The sequence below is a fragment of the Filicampus tigris genome, chromosome 3 (assembly GCF_054856515.1).
Source record: "Filicampus tigris isolate MCC_2025a chromosome 3, RoL_Ftig_1.0, whole genome shotgun sequence".
Lineage (NCBI taxonomy): Eukaryota > Metazoa > Chordata > Actinopteri > Syngnathiformes > Syngnathidae > Filicampus > Filicampus tigris.
The window spans coordinates 28271038-28288560 of record NC_141219.1 but is presented as its reverse complement, the minus strand read 5'-3'; the positions used below and the strand labels follow the sequence as shown (position 1 = coordinate 28288560).

Genomic DNA, 17523 nt, shown 5'->3' with positions numbered 1-17523 from the left:
ACTTACATTCCGCAAACTCAAAATTAATCAGAATGCCGTGTTTCAACTAGTGGGCCTGCTGGGAACATATTCTTGAAAAAAATATCTTTGGGTTGACTTTAAGCGGCAAAAACTACCAGTTTTTAGTCATCTCAGGGGGCGGCCATTTTGTTACTTCTGTCAACTGAAAATGACATCACAGATGCTCAGGGCTCAGGTAACGACCAATCATGGCTCAGCTTCAGAAAACAAGTGAGCTGTGGTTGGTCGTAAAATATGTTTGGGTGGGCGTCACGGTGGTGGACTGGTTAGCACGTCCGCCTAACAGTTCAGGCTAACGGTTCGATCCTGGCTCCGGCCTCCCTGTGTGGAGTTTGCATGTTCTCCCCGTGCCTGCGTGGGTTTTCTCCGGGTACTCCAGTTTCCTCCCACATTCCAAAAACATGCATGGTAAGTTGATTGGACACTCTAAATTGCCCCTAGTTGTGTTTGTTTGTGCGGATGTTTGTCTTTGTGTGCCCTACGATTGGCTGGCAACCAATTCGGGGTGTCCCCCGCCTACTGCCCGAAGACTGCTGGGATAGGCTCCAGCACGCCCGCGACCCTTGTGAGGATAAGCGGTATAGATAATGGATGGATATGTTTGCGTTGACTTCTTTAAATTTCCCGTCTATCGTTTATCGCCTACAAAATGGGCGTCCGTCATGGGCGGATAGGCGGACTGGTCCGTCACGTAGGCGGTATGCCCAACACTGTGAACAACTAAAACAATGAATAAATCCATCCATGATCTGAACCGCTTATCCTCACGTGGGCCTGCTGGAGCCTATCCCAGGGGTCTTCGGACAGTAGGTGGGGTACACCCTGATCTGGTTGGCAGCCAATCGCAGGGCACACAAAGTCGGACAGCCATTCACACTCACAGTCTCACAGTCACAACTAGGGATAATTTAGAGCAGGGGTCACCAACTCCGGTCCTCGAGGGCACCTATCCTGCAGGTGTTCAATCTCTCCCTGCTGTAACACACCTGTTAAAATGATCAGGATCGTTATCAGGCTTCTCAAGAGCTTTCTGATGAGCTGATCATTGGAATCAGGTGTGTTACAGCAGGGAGGGATTGAAAACCTGCAGGACAGGTGCCCTCTAGGACCGGAGTTGGTGACCCCTGATTTAGAGTGTTCAATGAACCTACCATGCATGTTTTTGGAATGTTGGAGGATACCAGAGTACCCGGAGAAAACCCACGCAGGGACGTGGAGAACATGCAAACTCCATACAAGTCCATACAGGAAGGCCAGAGCCCGGGATCAAACCCTGCACCGCCGTACTGTGAGGTCACCGTGCTAACCGGTCGGCCACGATTTCAATTTTAAAAACCGCACTGATTAAATCCTAGTAAATTACAGTTGTTGTGATGGGATCCAAACATTTAAATAATCATTTAAAAGTTGTGTTTTTGATTTGTAAATGAGGTTTCAAGTAATGTGGCAAGTTGTGTAATTCACAAATTCAGTGTAACAAATATCATTTATCATTTTGACTTTCTAATGTGTGTGGGCTGTTTATGAAATATCAAGAACGTGAAAATGTATTTTCAGATGTAGTCTTTGTCAAAAAGCTCTGCTGAGTTGGTGTTAATCAGACACCGTTAGACATGTCAGACGCTGGTTTTGGCCTTGCAGGCTGGAATGTGGTAGGAATGTTACTTGGTCACGTCTTCCATCTACTCATCAAGCCTTGAATCATTCCGTAACAAAACAATGCTCAGACTGCCCCTCCGAAAGAAATGTATGGAACCCTATAGAGGACAATGAAATGATAGTACTGTAGTTCATTTTCATATTTTGCAGCAAATGTATAACATACAAAAAGAAATAAACAGACCCTAGAGCTTGATGAAATGTCAAATTATTGTAACTGATCACAATAGAATATTTCAAACCTATGCCGCATTGAATTGGAATAAAATGCTTGTACAGTTCATCTCAAAAAGAAGAGTCAAATTTTCCATGGGGAAAAAGAGACCAGAAAACTAAAACAGAGTTGATGCAAAAACTGTGCAACGCCAAAAGCACTACTTGTTTCAACTGGATTTGTAGCTATTATCAGGGTGCACATCTTATGTGTTCTAAAACTGTGAGGTTGTCAGGGCATCTCATGTGCACGTCCTTCTTCAGGTCGCACCAAACATTTTTACAAAGGTGTCCATCTTACCTGGTGAAGTGATGATTCTTTTTTTTTTTTTTTTTTGGGTTGGTCATGCTGAAAGCTGAATTTCTGCTTCAACTTAGGCCTCATGCAATTTAAATGCCTGTTTCTTTTGTTACAAAACAGACTACCACATGTCCAAGCACAGCCTTTTCATGATGGCCGGTACCCAAACCTCCATTCCAGCTCAAGAAAAAACAACATAGAATAGGCCTTCATTCATACCATAATTAGAAAATTCTGCGGCATTTCATTTCTTCTTGTCAGCAAAACAGTGAGAAAGTTTGGAATCAGGATTTATCATTTAGCTCCCAAATACAGCAAGTGTCAAAGCCACTGTTTTGCCACTTTCACAATATCAAAATATTTGTAATTTCCCACTACTAGACAATGCTGAAAAGCTTAATGCTACTTGGACTCTAGCCTGCATGGCTCGAAACAAGCGGTTTTGCATCGCAGTTTGTGAGACCAAACTTGCGTTTTGCGCCTCATTAAAACAAAATATATATATATATATATATATATATATATATACATACACACACCCACGCACACCCCCACACACCCCCACCCACACACCCCCACCCACACACCCACACACACACACACACACACACTTTTGTACCTTAGAGTGGATTTGGGCGTCATCACACTTCCAAGAGGCCAACAGGGGACATTTTTTCGGTCCCCTCTTGGTCAAAACAAACACTTTTCAGACTGACTTTCCCCCCCTAATATACTGTATTTCATGGCTTACTCTACACTTCTGAGAATGCATTTTTTTCATACAAGGCAAATGACAGAAAAAAGGGATATATCTTCCTGTAGAAGTCCAATTTTTAAATTTCATTTATATTTACATTAGCTAGCGTCGTATGACATTCAAACACCAACATGGATGAAAAGTAAAATAAGCACAATTAATGTGTAAAACTAAACTACACCATAAAATTGTTGCTAAAAAGCAATTTCCTATGAAAGAAAGGTACGTATTTTTAATTTTTGGAATGACAGAAGAGGCCCGTCGGCTGATAAATAGTGATAGGAGTTCCCCGTTAGATACCATAGAGCGACAGTCACACTCCAAAATCCCCCCAAAAAAGAAAAAAGGAAAACCCAAATGAACAATTAATACTGCCGTCTTAAGATAATTAATGCTCATATATGACTTGTTATATTTTTTTTAATGCAAATTACAGTAAAAAAATTACTTTTGCTGTATGGAATCTAAGCGTTCCTCTTGGGTGGTAAATAGTGACAGGAGTTCCCTGTTGGATACCAAAGAGCGACATTCACATGCCAGAATCAAACAAAGGAAAAATAAAAATCCAAATGAACAATTAATACTACTGTCTGAAGATAATTCTGTGTTTTTAATGGTAATTTATGATTTGTTATGTTTTTTTTTATGCAAATTACAGAAAAAATGTACTTTTACTGTATGAAATAAGAGGTTCCCTCTTAGCTGGTAAATAGTGACAGGAGTTCCCTGTTAGATAGCACAGAGCGATATTCATTCATTCATTATTTTGCTGTACACATAGTACTTTAATGCTTTCCAATCTCTTCCATTATCCCACAGAATCTTGTTTTCCTCCAAGCATTTTTGACAGTCCAATTTTGCAGGGATCCTGAATTCCTTCAGGAAGTCCTTAAAATGCTGCTCAAGGATTTCCAATTCAGTCTTGGACCAGGGCCTTCTGGATTGCCCTGGAAAAAAAATGAGAAAGTAATTAAATAAATGGATGTATGAGAATGACCACAATCATTTTCGGTGCTCATTAATTGTCAAGGTGTTCAATGTAAATGATATTCTTCAGCTACGATGAAACAACGCATTTTTTTTACTTGATGGCAAAACCGATGTCTTCATTTTTTGAACAATCTTCCTTGAATTTTCAGCCCTTTCTTCTGAATCTCCACCCCCAAAATTTCCTGCATCCATATAGGGGACAATAAAGCAACTCAAAGAACGAAAGTCTCAATGTATACAGCGGACAGATTTTTCATTACTAATGACAAAGTGGTAGTAACTTGTACCTTCTGGATTTAGAGTTGCGTAATGTTCAGGTTGGATATCTTCTGCATCTGAGTCACTGGACTCCTCTTCAGCTGCAATGAAACAATTCAAATTACAACACAGAAAAGTCAATTTTCCACAAAGAACACATTTTTATTAGAATTTTTGTAATTATTTACTTACAGCTGATGTTTGGTGTTAAATCCTCCAGAGTTCTTCCTTTGAGTTTGCCCACACCACTTTGTAGGGTAAAAAGAAGTTTGCTCACTTTCGCTGTTTGTAATGTTTCTCCCGATGGACGTCAATATTATATCCCAAAAAGTTTGCCACCTGATCCAATTCGCGTCTTTGTAGATTTAAAAACTGTGAAAATGTGGCTACATGCTTTCGTAATTTTGTTGATCTAATATTTTCTGGCTGTTTTGCGCCACACGCTTCTGCAAATTTCTTTCAGAAGTCACATCCGCGAATATTCTCGAGTGAACCATGATGTAGACGAGCAAAAATGTTTCATTCGTTCTTGTTTTAATTAAAAGTTCGACCGACTCCTTCACATTGCTTGGGAACAGCACTGGCACTTTGCGCCCTCTTTTCCCCCGAATCTCTACCCTGGTGAGTTTCTCTCACAATTTCTTTTCAAATGGTGAAAAGCTCTCCAAAATTTCATCGTGGCATTTGTGTTGGCTTCTTCCAAGGTATGTTGTTACTTGCATCCTGGAGACTTCTCCTTCACGGCGACGATTGAATAAAATAAGCTGTGTCAGCGTGACTTGAGAGCGCTCACTCCAAGAACTTTGTTTTTACCTTTCCGAGATTTTTCAAATGTTCATGAAGTTTCCTAATGTCTTCGGATAGAGGCGGTATTTGGGGAATGTTCCATTTCTTTTGATCCAGTGTTTTTAGCGCATTGGAGGACACGTGCGTAGACCATTCCAGTTCAATTAACTTGCCAAATTGCTCCGCTCTTTTCTTTAAGTCCTCGTTTTTTCTTGACGCAGAGCCTGTCCTTGCAAAATGTAAGACACCTTCGTAAGTGAATGGCGCAGTTTCAGTGCAGTTGAAGGAACTTTTTTACAGCCTCAAGAACTCTATTGAACTTTCCTGGGCTGATCAAGTCCTTCAGAGACAAATTGTCCTTGTCAATTGTTCTCGCCTCGAGGAGGAGTCTGGCAACTTCTCTCATCTTGTTCCTTATGTCTGCCCGATGTCGTTGAACTTCTCCATTTTTGAGAAACATCCTCTCTCCCAAGGATATGATGAGCATGTCACATTGCACCACCTGATTCACAGCATCATATGTCATCCCTTCAATGATCTTTCTGAGTCCACTGGAAATCTTCGTGTTCATCGGCAACAGCAGGGAACAACTTGACTGAATTTTTCTTTTCAGCGGCTTGGCCTCTTTCACCTGCAGCTTGCAGCGCTTGTGATGTCTCCAAAGGTCTGTTTTGATGTACATAGCAAAGCAAAACTTGCAAGGAAGATAGTCTGCTGCTGTTTAGGGCTGGATTGCTTGCCGTTTTGGGTGATTTCTCCTTCCCCAGAGGACAGTACTGAACAATTGTGGTAATAATTTCCCATGTTCCTCACTTTGCTCATGAGAAGATTGTGCATGGCAGATCCTTGTTTGTGTGCAATTGCCCGCGCCACTTCAGCTTTGCTTTTGCTTCAAGTGCCTTGTAATTTTGGCAAAAGATTTCTCGCAGTAGAGGCATTAATTTTTCTTGTCGTACACTCGCTGGTGTGCAGTGATGGAGGACATTTTCACTTTGATTGTCTCTTTTTGTTGAGGGACACCATTTTGGTCTATTTGAGTCATTGCCTGCAGGGTTTTCGGAAGGTTCTCTTCCTGCTGTTTCCCGTGGATGGATGGCGTTTTCGCTTCCTCTTCTGTTTCTGCTTGCTGTTGATCTTCACTTGACATTTCCAGAGCAGTGGTCTGAAATAAAAAAAAAGTAACTTATTGAATTAAAAGAATAATATCATTTGTGTCTGGGATAAATTCTCACTTTGAATTTCACAGCCTTTGGTCGGGTCATTCAATCTTTAATTACCATTTCAGACTCAAGATATTCCTCTTCCGTGGAAAAAGATGAATCAGTGCTCTCTGGCTGATCACTCATAGTACTCTCGGAGATATTTGTCTCATCCAGTGTTTCTGGATAGTAATTAGCCGTTTGGACTTTGTGCTGTAACACAAGAGCAAAAAATAGGGATGCAGTGTTTGAAAAATATTTAACTTGGATATTATTTTGTTGGTTTTATCAACATCCATTTTGATTCATGCTTTTGGGGTTTTATAGGTGAGTTTCTTCAGATTACTACCTTTTGTGCTAAATCTTCCGCTTGTCCTTTTTCTTCATCATGTGATATTTTCAGTGAAAGGGAATCCTGCTCCTCTGAGGTCTGAAGCAAACACCAGTTGTTCATTAATTTTCAAATAATAATTCAATAAAATCACGAATCATATCATAAAGGTATCACATCCAATTTCATCCTTCAAGTCAACACCCAAAAAATATATCATCGCTGTGCTGTGAAAAACACGTATCTAATTTTGTAAACTTTTTAAATTTTCACTTTAATGCGATGTCTGTAACGCGGAAACATGATTCATGTAAAAATAAGAAAATGGGAAAAAAATGGAGATAAGTGTTTTTCACATGACAGCGACGATATACATATACGCAGTATTTTCTATGCGCCTTCACTAGTCTAAACATGGCATTCTGATTATGTAATGGAATTAAAAAAAAAACAAAAAACTCAAATATAGCAAAAAGTTTTTTACTCTCCTCTGAGTTTTTCAGACGTTTTGAAATGGAAGTGTTTTCGCAAAAGTGTGATGGAAACACTTTCTTCGCATTTCCAGTAGTCATGTGTAGGGTTGGGTATTGATAACTGGGATCTCTCGGAATCTTTCAGATTTTAGAATGTCGATGCTGGATTTCGATTCCTAGACAAATAGAAGATGTGTGTGTAACAGAGTTACTTTGGTACTTGGGGGATTCCACTTGTTTAGACATAATGGCGCAACAGCGCCTCTCTCTGTCATGCGGTGGATATAAATGGCTGGGTGTGTCGCAATTGCCGCCAGTCCATTTGTGTCGCTGCCGAGGTGAGTCAAGGGGATCTGGCCGGAGGAGGGGTAATCTCAGACAGGGGTATTGTCAGACCGGAAAGGGTATTCTCAGAAAGGAAGTTGTGGTGGTCGTAAAGATGTGGTGGTGGTCGTAAAGATTTGCAAATAAAAGCGTTTACATTTTCAACACGAAGTGATGGTAGCAAAGATTTGAAAGTAAAGTGATGAAAATAAAAAAAGATTACATTTTCACAACAACTTGTAAAACGCGCATTAACGCCGCTTACGATTGGCACCCTCTTATGTGAAGATCAAGCAGCGTATAAGAGTGACAGTAATGTGATTATCTTGTATGTATTGTATTGTATTGTATATGGTTATGTATGCTATTTTTAACTATAGTATAGAAATTTAGAAAGGCCTTTGTAACATCGACGTGCGCACATTCTACTGTTTCTATATACTCAATATCTCCACTTATAATTTCTAAAAAGTCATGTCATGATGTTGCATTATAAGTAGAAACTTGTAATAATATTTATGTAAAATGTCCTATAATATTTATATACCTGTATCAGAATGTTATGACCAGTAGCTGTTTGTAATATTCATGTTATAGTTGTTAATTATCTACATATTTAGTATTGTATAATTGTAGTAATCATAGTTTATTTATTTTTATGGATGTATTTTTTCAATACTGTACAGAATATCAGAGGAGAGGTAGGATCTTATGTAAGGGGCAGGACTAGATATTAGTTTATACTTCCTCATACCCCCTTTCGAGCAAGTCTGATTTGCCTTGCCATAATTTTAAATTTGTTCTTCTTCTTTGTTTGACCTATAGAAAAATGTATATTTGTATTTCAATTTTAATTTGAATATTATTTTAGTTACATGTACGAAATAAAGACAATCAATCAATAGTGGTTGCTACATAAAAGATAAAAAACATCGCATATAAAATCGTAACGGATGAGTCAACCGTCTGCTAGATGCATTTTGCACTGCGGCGTTTGTCTTATAATGCGTCTTATAATGTAATTAACACTGAAACAAGACTGAACCACTACTTCCTATGTATACATTATGCTGCAGCATTAATGAAATAACTGAATATGAAAGATGAGATAGACACAATCATTTATTTAAGATAGATAGATAGATCTTCTTGTCTTTGATACTTTACCTTATAGGTCAAACATCAGTTGCCATGATTAATGATTACAAAAAAATGTATTCTGTTTGTACTCAACTCTGTGTACAATTGACTGTTCGAGAAGACACATTCAAAAAGGTTAGTGAGGTCAAATGTATTCAATGAAAAAAGTCTCAGGGCTTTAAAAAGACCACGAGGACATCCCCTCATCTTAATCCTCAGGAGGGCAAGAAAAAACTCCAAACACAATTGAGAAAAATTGAGAAACCTTGAGAAGAGGCCACAAATAGGGGAGATCCCCCTTCCAGGATGACCAGGCTGCAATGGATGCTGAGTGGCAACAGTTAATAGTGCTAACAGTGCTATACAACGCAAACTCGAATAGTTTTATTTTTATAAGCCATGTAGAAACACACGACGAATGTGTCTGTTAGTTTTGAGCTACACAAGTATCAAAGTTACAAGAAACTATAACTAAAGGAACATTTGGGACGTGACAGGTGCTGCAGTATCGAATAATTACTGCTGTGCAAGTGATAAAGAGAGTCATCAAAAAGTACAGTCAATGTCAACGAAGTCTTCTAGAGCTTAAAAAAAAAAAAAAGATGGTTAACGGTAACTTACAATGGTGAAGTCATAGGCAGCATCCAGGACTTGGTAAACTTAGGAAGGGGTCACATAATGTTGGACTCCATCTTGGAACAACATATATGGTCTTTCCATTTGTGACATATTGTAGACAAGGTGTCATGCACTCAATTACATAAAGTATAAGACTAAGCACATTTAGAGAACACATTTTCTATAATTTTTTTTCGCCTGTGAATGGGCAATGTGCTGAATGAGGTCAAAGCAAGCATTTCCTATCAGCAATTGAAAAAATGGTTGAAGCAAGCATTTCCTATCAGCAATTGAAAAAATGGTTGAAATTGTTTGGCTTTCCTTTATATGTCAATTTGAACATAATAATAACAAGGCTCTTCTACCGCTGATACTGAGAAAGTGACGCGGTCAGTTTGCAGGCAGGTTACGTCACAGGTAGGAGTTTAAAAAAAAAAAAAAAGAAAACCCCACCTCTTCCTTTCTGAGAATACTCTTTCCGGTCTGACGATATCCCTGTCTGAGATTACCCCTCCTCCGGCCAGATACCTCTCAGGTGAGTTGGGTGCCGCTGTGCAGTTGTTCGTAGACAATTAGCCACAAATGCTAATTTAACAATTTCTCCTTAGCGTGCCGATAAGGCTGTCTGGGAATGACCAGTGCACGTCGTGTGTTTATACAGGTACACTTTTATTTCATTTCTTTTATTTTACATTTTGTATGAATGTAGCCAGACCATTGTGTCGCTGCCGAGCGTGCCGATAAGGCTGTCTGGGACTGACCAGTGCACGTCGATCGTGTGTTTAATACAGGAAGAAAACGAGTCGAGCAACCATCACGTCTCCCGTCACTTATTAAAGCATAACACAACGCAGAGAGCAGGAGATTTGAGCTCCATCTTCATTAAAAAAGGGTTACATGTGCGCACGGCGCACAGACCTTCCACCGCCAAAGCTGCCGCGCAGGTGCACTGAAGCTCGTCCCCACTGGCTACTCCTCTCGGTCATCCTAGCAAGCAAATGACTAGGAGATGGTCAATGGTTGCATTATACAACATCCTTATGTCGCAGCATACAATGTATTCGTGTTGCGGACCCACATTCACCAAGGGTTGAACGCCCCCCCCCCCCCCCCACCCTTCCCAACAAAAAAAAAAAATGTAAAAAAGAAAAAAACAAGTGGCGAATGTTTCTGAAGAAGCTAGGACATTATTACCAGATATGCCTGGATATTTGGAATTGTCCATGCTGTCAAAAGAAAGGGCCAAGGGACCACAACAAAACTATTAAAAACAATATTTTCATAGATAAGGAAGCCTAACAAGGTAACCAGAAGGTAAGAAACAAATTGGATGATAAATAATTTTTTTAGGGTATTCTATGGCTGATATAAGACATGGGTCCAAACCAACCTCTTAACAAACGAGGCAGTTGTGGGTGGAAATTTTTCCTACATGGAGAGTGGTGGAGAATGTTTGGTTTTAAAAAAGCCTGGCTACTTTTCCATTCACTCAATTGTCATCACATTGTTTATTTTCATGTTTTTGGCTGAGTAACTGGAAATATTCTCTCCTCAACTCCTACAACACTATCCTGAGGTAATGGCCACAATTCCAACTGAACGTTTCTCACCTCTCCATCCCCACAAACCCACTATTCTACTATCGGGCAATGTCTCAATTGTGTTTGGAGTTTTTTCTTGCCCTTCTCCATCTATGGCTCATCACTTCAAGGACCTGCAGGTCGTCTGGGCTGGAGACATCCTTGGTCACAAGGTTCTTCTACCCCCGTCAGATGTCCCTCAAAGCCACATTCCATTCCACTAGACAAAGCGTATGCATGTACTTATGTGAAGGCCTGTTGGTGTGTGTCACACAAGACACAAATAGTTTTCTTTCTTCCCCTACTGTTGATTGTTATATGACTGCTTACAGTATGTGTAAGGACATTGAGCTGTTTGTGTGTGATGACCATAAATGTGAAATGCAATTACCGTCTGATCAACATATGGCTAACATATTGGCAAATATAAAGCCATCCATCAAGAGTCAGTAACTACCAGCCTGATTCTAATATTGGACAAATCCTTCAGTATCTGTAAAGTGTAGTTTGTCCAGAGGTGGCACAAACTGTTTTGATTGATCTATCCGGATGAACCTTTTCTGCTCCCTGCTTTTTTTTCAATGTATATTTTTTGACTCCTTATCAAAAGAAGCAGAGCTGATGGACTACTATTTTTGTTGTTTCTTTCCTCCTCTTCGCTCTCCTCTCCTTTTTCTATTTTTGAGATTTTTTCCTCTCTTTTTTTATTCTGACTTTAGACTTTTGAGTGCTCTCTTTTCTAGGTGCGTTGATGATCCAAATTGTAAACTCTTAGCACTTTTTTTCAAGAATAACAGATGTCTGGAACTGATGAGGACTCTCGCTTCCCATTTCATAAACACAGAGGAGAGTACATCATAGATTCAGATATGGATGGGCTCTGGTGACCAAAACATGTTTGTCTAACTTTTCTACCTTTAGTCATACAAGACATATATGGTCCGGCAAACAACATAGACTCTGACATCAACTTTTACAATAATATTGATTGCAACTGTGAATGTTATACTGATGATCATTTAAAAAATATATATTTCATGACAACTCATTATCAATTAAAACTTCAATAGTATAAGTCATATATGTCATATATATACAAGACATATATGGTCCGGCAAACAACATAGACTCTGACATCAACTTTTACAATAATATTGATTGCAACTGTGAATGTTATACTGATGATCATTAAAAAAAAATCTATTTCATGAAAACTCATTATCAATTATAATCTTCAATAGTATAAGTCTCCACAATAAATTTACAGCAATTGGGGATTACTTGAGTAAACTTCCAAAAAGTAATATAATTGAGACTTGGCTTGATGATGTAGAGAAAGGAGAGATTCATTTGGATGGATATGTTTTCTTTACGGCCAATAGAGAAAAGAAAATGGGAGGAGGACTTGACATCTTTCTTAAGACTTTTGAATTAATGGACAAATTTATGTAGGTCTCAATAATTTGATATATCACATTGAGGTAAAACGTGAAACAATGGTTTCTTTAAGACTTCACCCATCTACACTTCATTTATTTGTTATTCTCTTTTTTATGACTGTGTGAATGTTCGTGGTGATGTGTATGCATGCGCGGTGCAAACGGTTCCATATAGCAGCTGATTGTCATCTGGCATTTCACCCGAACCGTCAATCAGGAGCACCCTGCCCGTTGGGGTGTAGCCATCTACTAACCATGCAATTTTTGCCATTTACATGCACTTTCTTACCATTAGCGTCTACTATTGTGTGTCCGTGTCAGTACTGGCAACTCATGAATATGCCGCTCACACTCCCATACCAAAAAATCGTATAAAAATAGCATATGAAAATGATCAGTTTCAACTGAATTATATGTAGATCTTATGTGCTGAAAAACATCCATATACAAATGCATGAAATTCATAGATTTTGTAATCATGTACGCCATATATGTCTTACTCAATACCATCAGTCTTATACATTTTGTATGAAGAAAGTAGCTGCCATCAAGCTCCTTATAAAAAAGAGAACGCTGGATGAGTCCTTGTTAGTAAATTATAGACCCATCGCAAGTCTTATTTTCTTATCAAAGATTGTGGAGAAAGTAGTTTTTAATCAACTCAGAAAATTCTTGAACTCAAACAGACTTTTTGATAAATCCCAATCAGATTTCGAACCTCATCACAGTACAGAAACAGCTCTTCTGAAAGTACTGAATGACATAAGATTGAACACCATAAGATTGGTGTCGGTGCTCGTCTTATTGGATCTCACTGCAGCATTTCATACAATTGATCATAACATACTGTTGAACAGATTGGAAATTTGGGTATGATTAAATGGAACAGTCCTAATTGGTTTAGGTCAGAGGAAAGGAGTTACTTTGTGACCATTGAAAGTTTGGAATCAGATCGGAGGGCCTTGACATCAAGGGTCAGTCCTTGGGCCCCTTCTGTTCAGTCTGTATATGTTAACTTTGGGTCAAATGCTTCAGAACACCAATGTTGGCTATCACACTTATGCAGATGACACTGAGCTCTATACATTAATACCCCCAAATGACAGCAGTTCAATCGGCGTATTGTGTCACTTTCTAGAACAGGGGAACAGGGGTCGGCAACCTTTTACACTCAGAGCCATTTCGACCCGGTTTTCACGGAAAAGAAAACACTAAGGGCCGTAAACACAAGCAAGCGCAGAGTTGAAGGTCTCTTTCAAATGAATTAAAAAGCTGAACTTAAATGATCCATCCAGCAAATAAAAATGCCTGAATTTAAAAATACAGTGGGGAAAATGAGCACTATTTAAGTGAATAATGAAAATAAATATTTGCAAAATAACTGCCTGAATATTTATTTGTGTTTTGTGAGGATAAGCGGATTGGATAAATGGATGGATGGTTTGGGTCCTAAATACATGAATGAAATGCTGATTGAATATGAACCCTGAGGGCCTCTGAGATCTGCAGACGTGGGTCAATTAGTGGAGGTCAGAGTTCAAGGTAAACATGGTGAAGCTGCATTTAGTTGTTATGCTGCACACAAATGGAATAAGCTGTCAACAGAAGTGAAGTCAGCCCCGAGTGTTAATGCTTTTAAATGCAGGTTAAACACTTTTTCTCATACCTTTGATTAAGGTCCTCTAAACAATTTTAAATCATTTTTTCTTTTATATATTTTTGAAGCCCACTTTTATTTCTTTACTTTTATAAATGTTTTTAGTTTTCTGCTAATGTGTTTAAATGTTGTCAATGTACATTCTAGTAATGTTTGTTAGCTACTTTAGGTGTAGGTGTTGTGTCTTTGCTTGTGTGAAGCACATTGGGTTGCCTTGTGTATGAAATGTGCTATATAAACAAAACCGACTTGCCTTGCCTATGAAGGAAGATATACTCAAATTATACTACTGTTGTTCATAATGTATGAATCATACAGGTTTCTTGTGCAAATGGCATATGGCATAATATGTATTAGGGGTGTAACGGTACACGTGGGTGTATTAATACGTTTCGGTATGGCATGTTCGGTTCGGTCCACTTGCGTTCGGTTCAGTCCACTTATTAGTGCAAGCTTACGCACAGGCGCTACTGACTTTTGCAAGCAGGAGAGGAGGGTAGCAGCACAAAAGAGAGAGCCAGAAAAGAGCCAGAGCTCGAAGGTCCCCCCGTACACTGCTGTCTCCTGTTTGGGAATATTCTGGCTTTCCTGTTTTTAATGATTTCAGTGTCTTAATAATTTACTAAATTAAGAGATCTTTATTGTTAGTGTATTTTTTATTCTGGTGTAATTTCTTAGAATATCACCCGAATGGTTCGCTTTTATTTATTTCTTCGAAAAAAAGTACAGTTTACTTGACATATTTTCAAAATAAATAAATATTTTTTAAAAATCTGTTTTTTTGTACAGAAAATATACCGAACCAAAGTTTCCGAAAAAACGAACCAAACCGAAACATGATTTAGCGTACCGTTACACCCCTAGTAAATAGCAAGTATATTGACTTTTGCTAAACTGCATTGAGTAGGCTTATTTCAGGTGTAGGGAAACGCTTCAACATAGCAAACAAATTGAAGTTAGTCAGTCTTATGAGCGTATTTAGGCAGAACAATCAAAATCAGTAGCTATTTCATCTAGAATTTTGAAAAACAGAAGTGTTTTTGTGTCGCCCAATACCATTCAATTGGGGACCTGTGTCATTTTATTCGGGAAAAGAGGGGACTCAGTAATTACTTAGTTTATCACAAAGTTTAAAACAAAATTACTGTGTTTGAAAGTATATAGTACAGCTTTCATGAGACAAACATCCGCACTCACAATCACACCTAGGGGCAATTTAGAGAGTCCATTCAACTTGGAAGGGCATTTTGAAATTTAAAATCTGCTTGATATGAAATGTTTTTCTCCTGCCTTCAGATAATAATTATTAAGAAAAGCTTTAAAAAGATATAATACACAGAATGAATGGGGCATTTTAAACCAAATTATTTTCACAATCACATTTAGGTTAAATCAGCCATTCTTGAAAGAAACGAAGACAATCATTGTGGTAAACAACACACTCATCAGCAGTGTGAATGAGCACAGGCAGCTGGTCCCCTGTTAGGCCTTGTCTACACGTAGCCGGGTTTTTTAACAATCGTATATCCTCCACCCCCGCCTGCATTGGAATACACATTAAAAAACGCATTCACACGAAACCGCGGAAGTGCGTTTTCAAACGAATGCCTCTAGGCGGCAGTAGTTAGCCAAATACTGTCCATTCAGAAGGGACTTCTGACCTTTGACGTCACTCCTACGAAACCAAAAACACGGCGCCAAACGCGTTCAAGAGGACTGACAAGAGGTCAGAATTGCTTTTAAACCTTTCAAAGAGAAGCAGTGGTTGGTTGCGGACAAATAAGTAAGCAAAAAGCGCCTCGTGAATGGCTATAACCAATGCAGCTCCGCGGGCACCCATGTTGACTCTCTTGAAAACACAAGTCGCAAGTGACGTCAGAGCATTTTTGTCGCATACTGACGACGTACATCTCCGGGTCGGACTGTCCACAGCCAAACGCGGATCCGGAGATATCTCCACTGTGGCTGGAGTTTTGCGTTTTCACTGAAAAAACTCCGGGGGCGTGTGGATGATAGGGCTAACCGCAGGCTTATATCTTGGTTTTTCGCAACGTGTCAACAACTTAACGATCACTACGCGGACACGTGGGTACATGGAAAACCAGAGATGGGCACTTTACTCTTTTTTGCCCGTTCGTCCTCCGTCTGCGACCTGGGTACCTTTTCGTCATCGTCCCTCTGTTGGTATTCATAAAAATAATGGTCCTCTGCCCTCGTCCGTCCTCTTTCCTTTAAAAGCGCTTTCATCCTTACATACTGTCAGTATGTATACACTGTGCGCAAACCAACCCCAGACTCCCTACTGTGCCGCACACTCCGTCCGTCTCTTATACAAAGTCTGCAAATTAGCAGAGGTGGGCATTTTACTAAAGTTTGCTAGTCCGTCATTTGCCATACGTCAGCAGCCTGGGTACCTGTCATCCGTCTATTTTTCAAGATGGATCAAACTGTAATAATCTGTCAGTCAGTCATCTTATTTTAACTGCACTTCCATCAGTAAACATCAAAGATCTGCCAATCTGTCCATCGTCAATCCAGAAAAAAAAGGTCCAACAGATGAAAAATCCATCCATCTATCCATCGTTATCTCAACCGATTTGATTAAAATGCTAAAGTTTTGCTTACCTTTACCAGAATCCCGTGTCACATTGTTGCCAAAGGTACAATCCTGGTGGATTAAAATGCTTCCTAGTAGTCCTTGTGTGAACCGAAATAAATCATAAATGACAATAAAAGAATATTTTTGTCTTCAAATTCGTTTTCTCCGTCTTCTCCTTCATCTTCTGTCTGCTAGCGGTTGGCAAACAACGTTTGGTGCATTACTCCCACCTTGTGAAATGGAGTGTGGGCCAGTACCATTTCACCACCTCCTAACCCCACACTTTCCAAAATTAAAAATAGAAATGGAAAACTCACAATAACTTCTTTGTAAAACTCTTTCTGTATTCAAAGCGACTGGTACTACATTACTTCTTAGTTAAGCGGCTTGTATAATAGATGGTCAGCCTGAAAACGTCATGATTCTCTCTTTGGTGCTTACCACCACCTGCTGTAACTAAACAGTCAATGCAGTCTGCGTCGCATTTAGGTCTCTTTTCAGCAAAACGGGCATCCGTCAATAATGGGCTGCGATGTCCATTCGGACTTGACCGGGTTAGTTATGATTACACAGACAGACGAAAATCCACTTCCGTCTATGCCTCCGTCTTTTTTATTTATTTATTTTTTTTTAAAGTTTCCAATCTACTGTCTAACGTCAGCAAAATGGGCGTCCGTCATTGTCGGTTTGACAGACCAGTTCGTCGGTCAGAAGGAATGCCCATCAGCAAGTTCGTAATCATAGTAAAGGTTAACATTCTAGGACTTTGTAGCCTTTTCTACAATGATCAAATAAAATAAAAATACAATACAATACTTTTTATTTATATAGCGCATTTCATAACAGCTAGAGCTGTAACAAAGCACTTTACATACAAACAATAAAAAGGTCAGAATACAACAAGGGGAATCAATAAATCATAAAAAGTACATGTGTGTTGGGGGGGGGGGGGCTAAGCGACTTGGTGGGCAGGCACGGCCCCCTCTGGCCCGCCCTTGTTGACGGTTCTGCTGAGGTATTGCTAGTTTTTGTATACTTTCCACGTCATGAGGTTGTCTTAACGTGAGGTAATATGAGTCACTCACGCCTCTCTACTCCATGTGATGGACTGATAAGAAAATGTCAAACTAAACTGGACTTGGATTACACATTTTCTATTGTTTGGATTATCCGCAACA

At 39.3% G+C, this 17523-nt stretch overlaps 1 long non-coding RNA gene across 1 annotated transcript; it reads right to left on the bottom strand.

Annotated features, from left to right (window-relative positions):
* Window positions 1-3168: 3168 nt before the first annotated feature.
* Window positions 3169-16780, bottom strand: LOC147150514 (uncharacterized). The gene is made up of 7 exons (XR_015086284.1): window positions 16372-16780; window positions 6534-6614; window positions 6263-6397; window positions 4392-6147; window positions 4229-4300; window positions 4037-4123; window positions 3169-3898 (listed from the first exon to the last, which is right to left on the bottom strand). It is a non-coding gene; the product is annotated as an uncharacterized LOC147150514 (long non-coding RNA).
* Between the last annotated feature and the right edge of the window lie 743 nt (window positions 16781-17523).